The sequence below is a fragment of the Nycticebus coucang genome, chromosome 1 (genome assembly GCF_027406575.1).
Source record: "Nycticebus coucang isolate mNycCou1 chromosome 1, mNycCou1.pri, whole genome shotgun sequence".
In the NCBI taxonomy this organism is placed as follows: domain Eukaryota; kingdom Metazoa; phylum Chordata; class Mammalia; order Primates; family Lorisidae; genus Nycticebus; species Nycticebus coucang.
Window position 1 is genome coordinate 133,149,745 of NC_069780.1, and position 11,064 is coordinate 133,160,808.

An 11,064-nucleotide genomic window follows, 5' to 3' on the forward strand; every position below is an offset into this window, starting at 1 on the left:
TTTATTCGTCTTATTTTGTGAGAGTCCATTGCTTAGTTTTATCTTTTGCATCAGTGTGGAGGTTTGGTTCTGTCCTTTAATTTCTGAGTTCTTACTTTGCTGCTGATCCATTGTGGTGGTCAGTGTGCAGAACAGGTTGAAGTATTTCCTGTAGAGCTGGTCTTGTTGTGGCGAATTTCCTCAATGTTTGTATATCCGTAAATGATTTGATTTCTCTGTCAAGTTTTAAGCTTAGCTTAGCAGGGTACAGAATTCTGGGCTGGAAATTGTTCTGTTTAAGTAGATTAAAGGTAGATGACCATTGTCTTCTTGCTTGGAAAGTTTCATTAGAGAAGTCTGCGGTCACTCTGATGGATTTGCCCCTGTAGGTCAACTGGCGCTTACTCCTGGCAGCTTGCAGAATCTTTTCTTTTGTCTTGACTTTGGACAGGTTCATCACAATGTGTCTTGGAGAAGCTCGGTTAGAGTTGAGGTGACCTGGGGTCCGATAGCCCTCTGAAAGCAGTGTGTCAGAATCTTTGGTGATATTTGGGAAATTTTCTTTTATAATATTCTCTTTATGGCTTCCATTCCTCTGGGGCATTCTTCTTCCCCTTCTGGAATTCCTATAACTCGTATGTTGGAACGCTTCATAAAGTCCCATAATTCTGACAGTGAACGTTCTGCTTTCTCTCTCTTCTTTTCTGCCTCTTTTACTATCTGAGTTATCTCAAAAACTTTGTCTTCTACTTCTGAAATTCTTTCTTCTGCATGGTCTAACCTGTTGCTGATACTTTCCATTGCATCTTTAAGTTCCCTGATTGACTGTTTCATTTCCTTCAGCTCTGCTATATCCTTTTTATGTTCTTCATATCGTTCATCTCTGATTTGATTCTGTTTTTGGATTTCCTTTTGGTTATTTTCCACTTTATTAGCAGTTTCCTTCATTGTTTCCATCATTTCTTTCATTGTTTTCAACATGTGTATTCTAAATTCCCTTTCTGTCATTCCTAACATTTCTGTATAGGTGGAATCCTCTGCAGTAGCTACCTCATGGTCCCTTGGTGGGGTTGTTCTGGACTGGTTCTTCATGTTGCCTGGAGTTTTCTGCTGATTCTTCCTCATGAGTGATTTCTTTTATCTGTTTCCTTGCCCTAATTTTCCTTTCACTTCCTCTTGCTCTTTAAGTTCTCGTGCCTGTGGATGAGCAGAAGCTTTCTCAGGGAAGTGCTTGTCGCTGGAATCACTGCTGAAGTGGCTATCCACTTACCCTGTGTGTCTCCTGTGAGATTTTTTTGATCTTCAGCTACATTATTTCACTTTGTGAAGACCCTTACCATCAAGCACAATGGCTAGCAATGTTACCAACAAGACAGACCCTCGCTCCATGAACTCCCGTGTATTCATTGGGAATCTCAACACTCTTGTGGTGAAGAAGTCTGATGTGGAAGCAATTTTCTCCAAGTATGGTAAAATTGTGGGCTGCTCTGTTCACAAGGGCTTTGCCTTTGTTCAGTATGTTAATGAGAGAAATGCCCGGGCTGCTGTAGCAGGAGAGGATGGCAGAACGATTGCTGGCCAAGTTTTAGATATTAATCTGGCTGCAGAGCCAAAAGTGAATCGAGGAAAAGCAGGTGTGAAACGATCTGCAGCGGAGATGTACGGCTCCTCTTTTGACTTGGATTATGACTTTCAACGGGATTATTATGACAGGATGTACAGTTACCCAGCCCGTGTTCCTCCTCCTCCTCCTATTGCTCGGGCTGTGAGGGAGGGAAAGCTCGATAATTGCATTTAAATGTTAAATTATGTTAAAAACGCCAGCGTGAATCGGGAAACACCTCACAAAGGGGGAAAAGTGGCTTCAATTCTAAGAGTGGACAGCGAGGTTCTTCTTCCAAGTCTGGAAAGTTGAAAGGAGATGACCTTCAGGCCATTAAGAAGGAGTTGACCCAGGTAAAACAAAAAGTGGTTTCTTTACTGGAAAACCTGAAAAAAATTGAAAAGGAGCAGAGCAAACAAGCAGCAGTAGAGCTGAAGAATGATAAATCAGAAGAGGAGCAGAGCAGCAGCTCCCTGAAGAAAGATGAGACTGATGTGAAGATGGAGTCTGAGGGGGGTGCTGATGACTCTGCTGAGGAGGGGGACCTCCTAGATGATGATGATAATGAAGATCGGGGAGAAGACCAGGTGAAAACTATTAAGGGAAAGCTGGAGCTGATCAAGGATGATGAAAAAGAGCCTGAGGAAGGAGAGGATGACAGAGACAGCGCCAATGGCGAGGATGACTCTTAAGCACATAGTGGGGTTTAGAAATCTTATCCCATTACTTCTTTACCTAGGCGCTTGTGTAGATCAAAATTCTCGCCAGATCCTCTCCCCCTAGTATCTTCACCACATGCTCACTGTTGTCCCCAGCCTTGTCCTTCCCATGTTCATTAATTCATATTGCCCTGCGCCTAGTCCCATTTTCACTTCCTTTGATGCTCCTAGTAGTTTTGTTAAGTCTTACCCTGTAATGTTTTGCTTTTCATTTTGATACTTCTTTATGACTTAACAATAAAAAGGATGTATGGTTTTTATCAGCCGTCTCCAAAATAATCTCTAGTCATGCAGGGAGTACAGTTCTTTCCATTCATACATGAGTTCAGTAGTTGCTTACCTAACTGTAAGGCAATCTCATTTAGTTCAAGTAGCACCTAAGAGCAGCTTTGAGTTAGAAGTATGTGTTATACCCCATGTAAGAGTGCCAATGTGGGGCAATTCAACACAAATGTAACAATGTATTTTTGTGAATGAGAGTTGGCATGTCAAATGCATCCTCTAGAAAAATAATTAGTGTAATAGTCTTAAGATTTGTTTTCTAAAGTTGATACTGTGGGTTATTTTTGTGAACAGCCTGATGTTTGGGACCTTTTTTCCTCAAAATAAGTCCTTATTAAACCAGGAATTTGGAGAAAAAAAATAAAAATAAATTTTTAAATTATTATTAACATCTGTTTATATTCAATTAGAATTGTTTAATAATTAGACTGATGGCATAATTGCAGTATAAGAGCAGATCTGTTTAGGCTCAATTTTCTGTAGTGGAAAAGGAACATGGACGAAAGTAGCCATCATAGGCCACATGAAAAATACTGGAGTGGGGCAGCACCTGTGGCTCAAAGGAGTAGGGCACCAGCCCCATATACCAGAGGTGGTGGGCTCAAACCCAGCCCTGGCCAAAAAAAAAAAAAAAGAAAGAAAGAAAAATACTGGAGTGCATCTTTGTTTTGTGGCCAAGAACAGTATAATTGACCCACAAAACACAGCTGATAATCACACAGCATTGTGTCAGCATTATGTACAAAATAAGCCATGGTCGGTATTTTAGCAGAACTTACATTTTTACATAGTTTTACCCATTTGAAATTTAAAAATGAAAAATGATAATACAAGTAGGATTACAGTTCATCAAAGACAAAAGAGCCGTCTGTGAAATGATGTACTCAAAACAGGCTTAAAAAGTCTTGAAGGATAAGTTAGACCAAAGCTCTTGCACTTAGAGGAAAGCCTTAGAGGTGTTTTGAGACTCAGCAGAGAAATGAACCAAGTTGGCACAATGGCTTTGAATCAGAGAGAAACATAAGAAAATGTTCAAATTATAAAGAACCAGGAATGGACCTGTACTTGGACTTGACCTCAGGCACCAGAGAGCCACAAAAGTCTGTTGCACGGAGGACAGATAAAAGAATACAGTGTCTTATGATCTGCAAGTGAGGAAATATAAGGCAAGACTAGAGACTACTAAAACATTATTGTAATAAGCTGAATTTCAGATGTGATTGTGATGGTAAATTTGGCTGAGAAACCAAAGAGCACTGAATTTTAACTTGATTTCAGTACTAGCTGTGCATACTGGCTTCATGATCCTGGACAAGTCACCAAATCTCTTTGGACCTGTATTTTCTCCATTCCCAGGGTCCCTTGGGGTTAAATAAAGCAACTTTGACTGTGATTGCAAGTCAGCATGAATGGACCAAATTGGTAGGGAGTCTGTTCCCTTCACTCTTCAGTGAAACTGAATTTGCTTTTATCTGTTGTATTTTTACATTACTATCAATCTGGGAGCTTCTGTGTAACATCTAGAGAAAAATTACTTTAAAAGTTTTGGGGAAACACGACTATAGGAGCATCCTTCAAGGACATAAAATTCTGAGATTCTGTGGAAGAGTTTCACAAGAGAAGATGTGCTAGGACTTGGGAAGGGATTGAGTAGAGAAGGAAAGAGTCGAGAATGTCACCAAAGATTGGGGGACTGGAAGATATGAAGCAAGAATGAACGTGAGGAACAGGAGCTGGTTACTGGGAGAAAATATTTGCGTTTTCCCTACGGTGAGCGTGAAGGGATAAACTTAGACGGAAATATGTGTTTTCTCCTCATTGTTTTTCTAATCATCTCAAACTAGATCTTTCCTTATTATCTGTAACATTCAAAAACAGGATAGTTCTATTCTAACCATAATCTAAAATATCATATATTATGTCTTTCATCATTATTTAGAAATGGAATCAATGCAATCTCCAATTAAGAATAATATTTTTAAATACATTTTTTAAATGTGTACTTAAGCAAAATGATACAGATAAGTGCAGTAAACCTTTAGGGCTAAAATTACCAGCTTCAATTTTCTATTTCCCCCATATTAACCAAGCCAAAATCTCAAGCAATATTTTTCTCCTAAGGTACTTCTTTTAACATAAAAGAAATATTAATTTGATATATCCTCTTTTGAAATGTTACCTTTATCCTGGAGTATTCATACTAGATTTTGGATGATGTATTCAAGAATGCCTGGAACAAAGGAAATTGTAACCCGTCCATGTGTAGAGTCAGCATATTATATTTTAAATTTTCTTTCACAATTACACTACCACATGCAACTGGGGACAAAAGCTACAGGGAACAGAGTGTAATGGATCGTGATAACTATTTTAGAACAGCTTGAACCTCCTTGTAGCCTACAAGAAGGCTATGTGAGCTGAATTCAGAATTGCTGAAAATGGATTTTACTGCAAGCTGCAGTTACAGGGGCAAATATGCTTTTTTTTTTAATATAACTTACAATAGAAAGGCTGTCAAATAAAAAGATTCACTCCAATGAAAATACGTGTTATCCTCCATGTCCTTCCATTTTGTGTATTTCTTCTTAATACAAAGCATGCACATAAATACACACAGAATAGTTTCTACATCACTAATACATTTTGTTCCAATTACTTGCCAGGAATGAGACAAATAACATTTTTCTATCATTTTACTGATGTCATGGCTCTTGTCTCTTGCAAGTGGAATTATTACTACTATAGCAAATAAATTGGATTTTAATGTTTTGAGGCAAAAAAAAAAAAGAGGTCAAAAGAGTGAGTTTTTGATTTACTGTCTCCGTGTTCTAAATGTACCATACTCAGGTTTGAAATAATTGCATTAAGCACAGAGAGGAAAGGAGAGAAATGTACCCCACTTTAATTCTATTCTAGCTTTTAATATCTTTAGGGTATATTGCCCTTGTCCTAGCTCCTTGGCAGTAACGCTCACTGAGTACAGGGCCACTTGGTTCAAATTAAATTTTTCAAGCTATGCTCAGCATCAGCATAGCTTAATGAACAGAAACCTCCCACCTCCTGGAAAATGTCCTTTCAGTATGACAGGATGATACCCTTCAGTTTCTTCCTGAGGGATTACGAGCTAATGTATGTGGAGAAGATGATGGCCATAGATATTTGACACTTGATAATGCTGTTCTGCCACTATGGTGAACCCCCCAACCCCTCAGCCCGTTTCTGGAACCTGGCATGATCAGTGGAATCCTTTATCAGGAGAGAATGTCATTCTTGAATAGCTCCTTGGTTGCTTCAGAACCGTGACAGACAGAGATTTCATTGCCCATTAAGCACATTAGTTCATATGGGGCGGGGGAGCCCTTCATTGATCCCACCTCTTCTAGTCTGAATCCTCCCAAGCACAGCCTTCATTCTCCCATTTTTTCTGCCCTGTGACTCTCCAAACCACTCCTGATCAAAAGACACAAGCAGGAATTTAATGGTGCAGAACAAGCAAGTCAGCCCTCGCTGCAGTGTACCCCATCACAATGAGAATGTGCTTCCCATGACTCAGAATGAATCAGAGAAGAAAAATAACAGCATAAAACTGCAGCTTCAGAAATAAATGACAGCGTGTGACCTGGAGAAAGGAGGCTGCACTACTGATCATGGATAACCAATAGCTACTTGTCCTGGCTGCCGCTACCCCCAAGAGACAGGTAGAACCGGGTAGGCTTTTCTTCCAGAGGAAATCAAACACTCTGTGGTTTAAACACACTCTGGCAAAACAAATCCTTTACCTCTATTCTTCCAAGCCACATGTTGCTTCAAATTCAATGGAATATGTCAAAACCTGTTCTTATTTTTTTTATTTCAGATTAATATGAGGGTACACATGATTAGGTTACAAGGTTTCATTTGTTATGGGAAAGTCTGTGTGGTAGGTGCGTCCCACAAAACCTGTTCTTTGCATTGACATTTTTAACTGCCCCATTTTCTGTCTTTTATATGAAAGCTTAACATGTATACACACATATAGAAACATATATACATATATACATGAATATACACACATATACATGAATCTTATATATATATAAAGATTCATACAGAATAAGGGCTGAAAATGCAAAGTATATATATTTGAGAATATTCAGAATATATATCACAAATATGGAAAGGAGGAAGTTCCTTGGGTTATACCTACTGTTTCCTTTTTTCATGATTTCAAATTAAAATATGGGGTTTCCCTCACTAGGAATAACAGCAAATTTCCTCTTTTTACTTGCTACTGGAATTTCCCTTCCTGCTGTCCTCCCCTGTCCCTCGGGCTGTGCTCCCTCTGCTGCCTGGTCTTCACTCCTGACTTCACCCGCCTTTGGTGAGTTAGGAAGACTTTGACAGAGGACGAGCTGTCAAGGGAAGAGAAAGGCGATCAGGGCAAGGAAAACTTTTCTGAGCACTTCTTGCTTTTCACCATGGGCCAGGGCAACCTGTGAGAGGGAAATGAGAGGGTACCCACCCCCCATGGCTCCTCCCTGCCCAGCCTTTCCCACCGTTGCCTAATAGCTGACTGCCATGCCCAGAATTGGGAGAAGAAAAACAGAGGGACAGGTGAGAGAAGGTGACGATGACACAGGATCAGATGCCCACTCGCCCCCCACGCCTTGGCATAATGTAAGTCCTCTGGAAAAGGAGGGGACAAACCTTTACGTAATTAACTGAAACGAAGGTCTTGTTATCTGGGAGAATAAAGTCTCAAAAGGCAGGTTTATCTAGTTACTTTCCTTGTCTGCCTAAGTTGAAGCCTGAGAATCATAATTGCTGCTTCTTCAGGGTGGTGAGAAATACCGACTTTAAACCAACAGCCAATAGAATAACTTACAGTAAAGAGATACAGGAATTCTCATTCAAAATAAAGATCAAAATATGACCCTCTTCTGTTAAATTTAATTTAAAAAATTAAGAAATAGAAATAAAAATAAGCACTTTACTAGATAAGGGCCCCAAATCACCATTTATAGCGGATATGATAATCAATTGAAAATCTCTTCATTTTTTAAACTTTAGCAAAGTAATTGGATACAAGATAAATTTTCAAAGTCTTGCCTATGCAAGCATCAATGACCAAAAAAAAAACAAAATGGGAGAAAACTGAGTTTATACAAAACAACAGCATAGTATTGCCCCCAGAATCCAGATGCCCCAGAACTCAACAACTTGGAATCTGAATGAAAAATTTGAGCAAATTTGGCCCGAAATTCAAGTGCTTGTTTAGGATCCAAATGCCCAGCACATTGCTCGTGTGTTTTTGTGCACACGGTTCCCCAGCGCTCAGGCCACCCATGTGCTTTGTCTCTCCGTTCGTTGCCGGAAGCTGGAGTGAAAGCATCTCGTGTGATTTTTGCTGCTAATCTTATGTTTTTGTACCTGTTTTGTGTGGGGTTTTTTATATTATTATAACAACTGAGGGCGTTTGCCATGAGTCCTAAAAAGTGTAGTGAGAAAAATAAGAGTAAGAGGAAAGCTGGTAGAGCTACCATTGAAATTAAGGAAGATTTTATTGCTAAGCATGAAAGAGGTGCAAGTGTGGCTGATCTTGCTACTATTTTCTGGATGCCTAAACGGACTGTTCCTGTGATTTTGAAAAATAAAGAAGCTATCAACGCAGCTGATGTGGCAAAAGGGGTTACAATGTTGACTTCTAGGAGATCAAAAAGTATGGAAGAGATGGAAAAACTCCTGTTTGTTTTGGATTAGTGAAAAACAGCTGGTTGGTGATGTGATTTCTGAGACATTAATTCGTGAGAGAACAAGAGAGTTTTGTTACCTGTCCCTAAAGCACGCCCATCCTGGATCAGCTACGTCTTTCCTCCAATACCCAAGCTTATGGAGCCATTTCCATCCGAGAAGAGTCAGTTTTGTAGCAGAGAGAAAAAGAGACATGGCCAGGATCTTAAAACTTTTGGCTAAAATGACAAACGTCACTTCTACCCACATTTTATCATCAGAAGCAAATTAAGTGGACATCCTGATGTTCATCACTAGATTGCTACAATGGCTGACTCCATATTAATCAAGGGCTAGTCAGGAAAAAAGAAAACACATTCCTGGTAGAACATCTTCAGAGATATCAGAGGAATCCCTCCCTAGGGGTCTGCACAGACATGAGCTAACACAGATATGCACAGCAGTGCCCAGGAAGACTCCAGTGAGCTAGAGTATGGCAGGTGGCCATTCCATGGGTTGACATGACAATGAAATGAAGCAATAAGTGTAAGATACATGCCACAAAGGTCTCTCATATAGAGGTCACCTAGGAAAACTACCTCCTCTCTCCCTGACTTTACAATTCCAGTTTTACAGAATTAAGTATTGTTCAGGATGTGAAATACAAGGCAGAATAAACCACACACATTTGCTGTCAAAAAAAATAATAATAATTCATGAGAAAGCCAAGGTCCTCCAGGATGATTGAGTGAAAGGCATGCCTGATACCAGGGCTCAAAAGGAGGAGCTAAAAGCCAGTAGGGGGTGGTTGGAGACTTTAAGAAAAGGACTGGGATCTATAGCGCTATTATGCTCTAAGAAGCTGCCAGTTCTAATTCGGAAGTAGCAGAAAAAATTGCAGAGGATTTTCAGGACTTTGTGAACAGTGAGGGGTATATTTCGAACCAAATGTTTGATTGTGATGAAACAAACCTTTCTATTTTTAGGTTTTTATACTTTTATTAATTTATATTTTATTCAAATATCATTTGTTAATATTTTACCTTAAAATTTGGCATATTTACTATTAAAATCATTTTGAACATTTGAGTTTGTGGGACCCAGGAATGGATTATTTTAAAAGGGAAAATTGTCTTGGAACTCAAACGATTTGGAACTCAAATGTGTATCTAGAATGGATTAAGTTCAGATTCCAATATCTGAAAAAAACGTAACCAGAATGTGTGTGATTGATATGTAGAAAACAATGGCATTTTGTTGAGGAAATAAAATATTGACATGCAAGAAGAGAGATGTCACATAGAAGGATGAAAAGGCCAAATACTAAAATGGTATTCAAAGGCAACATTTATTGAAAGCAATGAATAAGGGGAGTTCTTAAAGCTTAGCTGTTTTAATTAATGGGTCCCTACCATATTTCAAGGATTGTTTAAGGTGTTTTTCACCTTTTACATTTTATTTCATCTTCCCAACAAACCTGTCAATATTTGTATATATATTACAGATAATGTATATCAGAGTACAAAACCCGATCTTTTATCCACTTTGATATGTTAAAATGTCTGATTTATATCCCCAAAGCATATAACTTCAACAAAACACCTGAATAAATCCCATGAAATTTTTTAATATTATAGAATTGAAGTTCTTTTAAAAGGTATGAAGGTTAGGGAAAAAAAGCTTTAAAGAGCAATGCCATAAAAGAATTAACAGAAAAGTAAAAAGAAAAACAGACACTAGTGTACACAAATTTTATACATTTCATCAAGAAAGATTATAAATTAATGGGAAAAGGCATTTTTTTTAATAGAAGGAAAAAGCTACAAATGTATTTTAACCTGTATAGACAGGAACCCTCAGAATGGAGATTCTGCTTTAATTGCGTTTTAAGCGATGTCGAGAAAATTGGCCAGTTTAAAAAATAAAAACAATTGGCCCTTTCTTCACATCATACATTAAATTAAGTTCTGAACATTTTAAAGAACTAATTAAAAAAAATATATATATATATATATCATCACCATCATCAGGAACTAGAAGAAATTACATAAGGATACATTGAGAATAAAAGCAAAAGAAATTACAAAGGAAAAGTTCAACAAATTTAACTATATAATAACATTTCAAATTTCTATATTCTACAAATGAATTAGGGCAAAAGGGAGGGAAATATTTGCAATGTATATGTAATCATATATCAATACGTAAAGAAGGTTCATGAATCAATTTTCAAAAAGACAAACATCTCAATAGAAATATAAACACAGAACATGAGTAAGTGACTAACAAAAAAATTATTCATATATTCTACAGGGTGTCCCAAAAGCTGCTCCTATGGTCACCATGCATAGGGAAAATGGGAAATTGTAGCTAGACACACCTTTATTTACAAAATATCCATTTCAACATTTTACAAAACATTCTGTGTGTTGGCCACTGCTTTGTAAAATGTTGTAATGAATATTTTGTAAGTAAAGGTATGTCTAGCTATAATTTTCCATTTTCCCTATGTATGGAGACTTTAAAGGTGACCTTTGGAACACCCTGTTTTTCTGTTTATGTTAGAAATAGATGTCGTGAGGGCCATGCCTGTAGCTCAAGGAGTAGTGTACTGGCCTCATATCCAGAGGTGGCAGGTTCAAACCTGGCCCCAGCCAAAAAACTGCAAAAAAAAAAGTTTATATCAATAAAAGAAAAAAAAAAAAAGAAATGTCGTGAAGATAAATTCTGTTTTACTAGCAATTGGGTCATTTATTTTTTAATTCACTAAAA

The 11,064-nt window shown here is 38.0% G+C and overlaps 1 pseudogene across 1 annotated transcript; it reads left to right on the forward strand.

Moving 5' to 3' along the window:
- The first annotated feature begins 1,314 nt into the window (after positions 1-1,314).
- Positions 1,315-2,587, forward strand: LOC128589263 (heterogeneous nuclear ribonucleoproteins C1/C2-like; annotated as a pseudogene). The gene is made up of 2 exons (XR_008380876.1): positions 1,315-1,748; positions 1,787-2,587. The product of XR_008380876.1 is annotated as a heterogeneous nuclear ribonucleoproteins C1/C2-like (transcript).
- Positions 2,588-11,064: the final 8,477 nt, after the last annotated feature.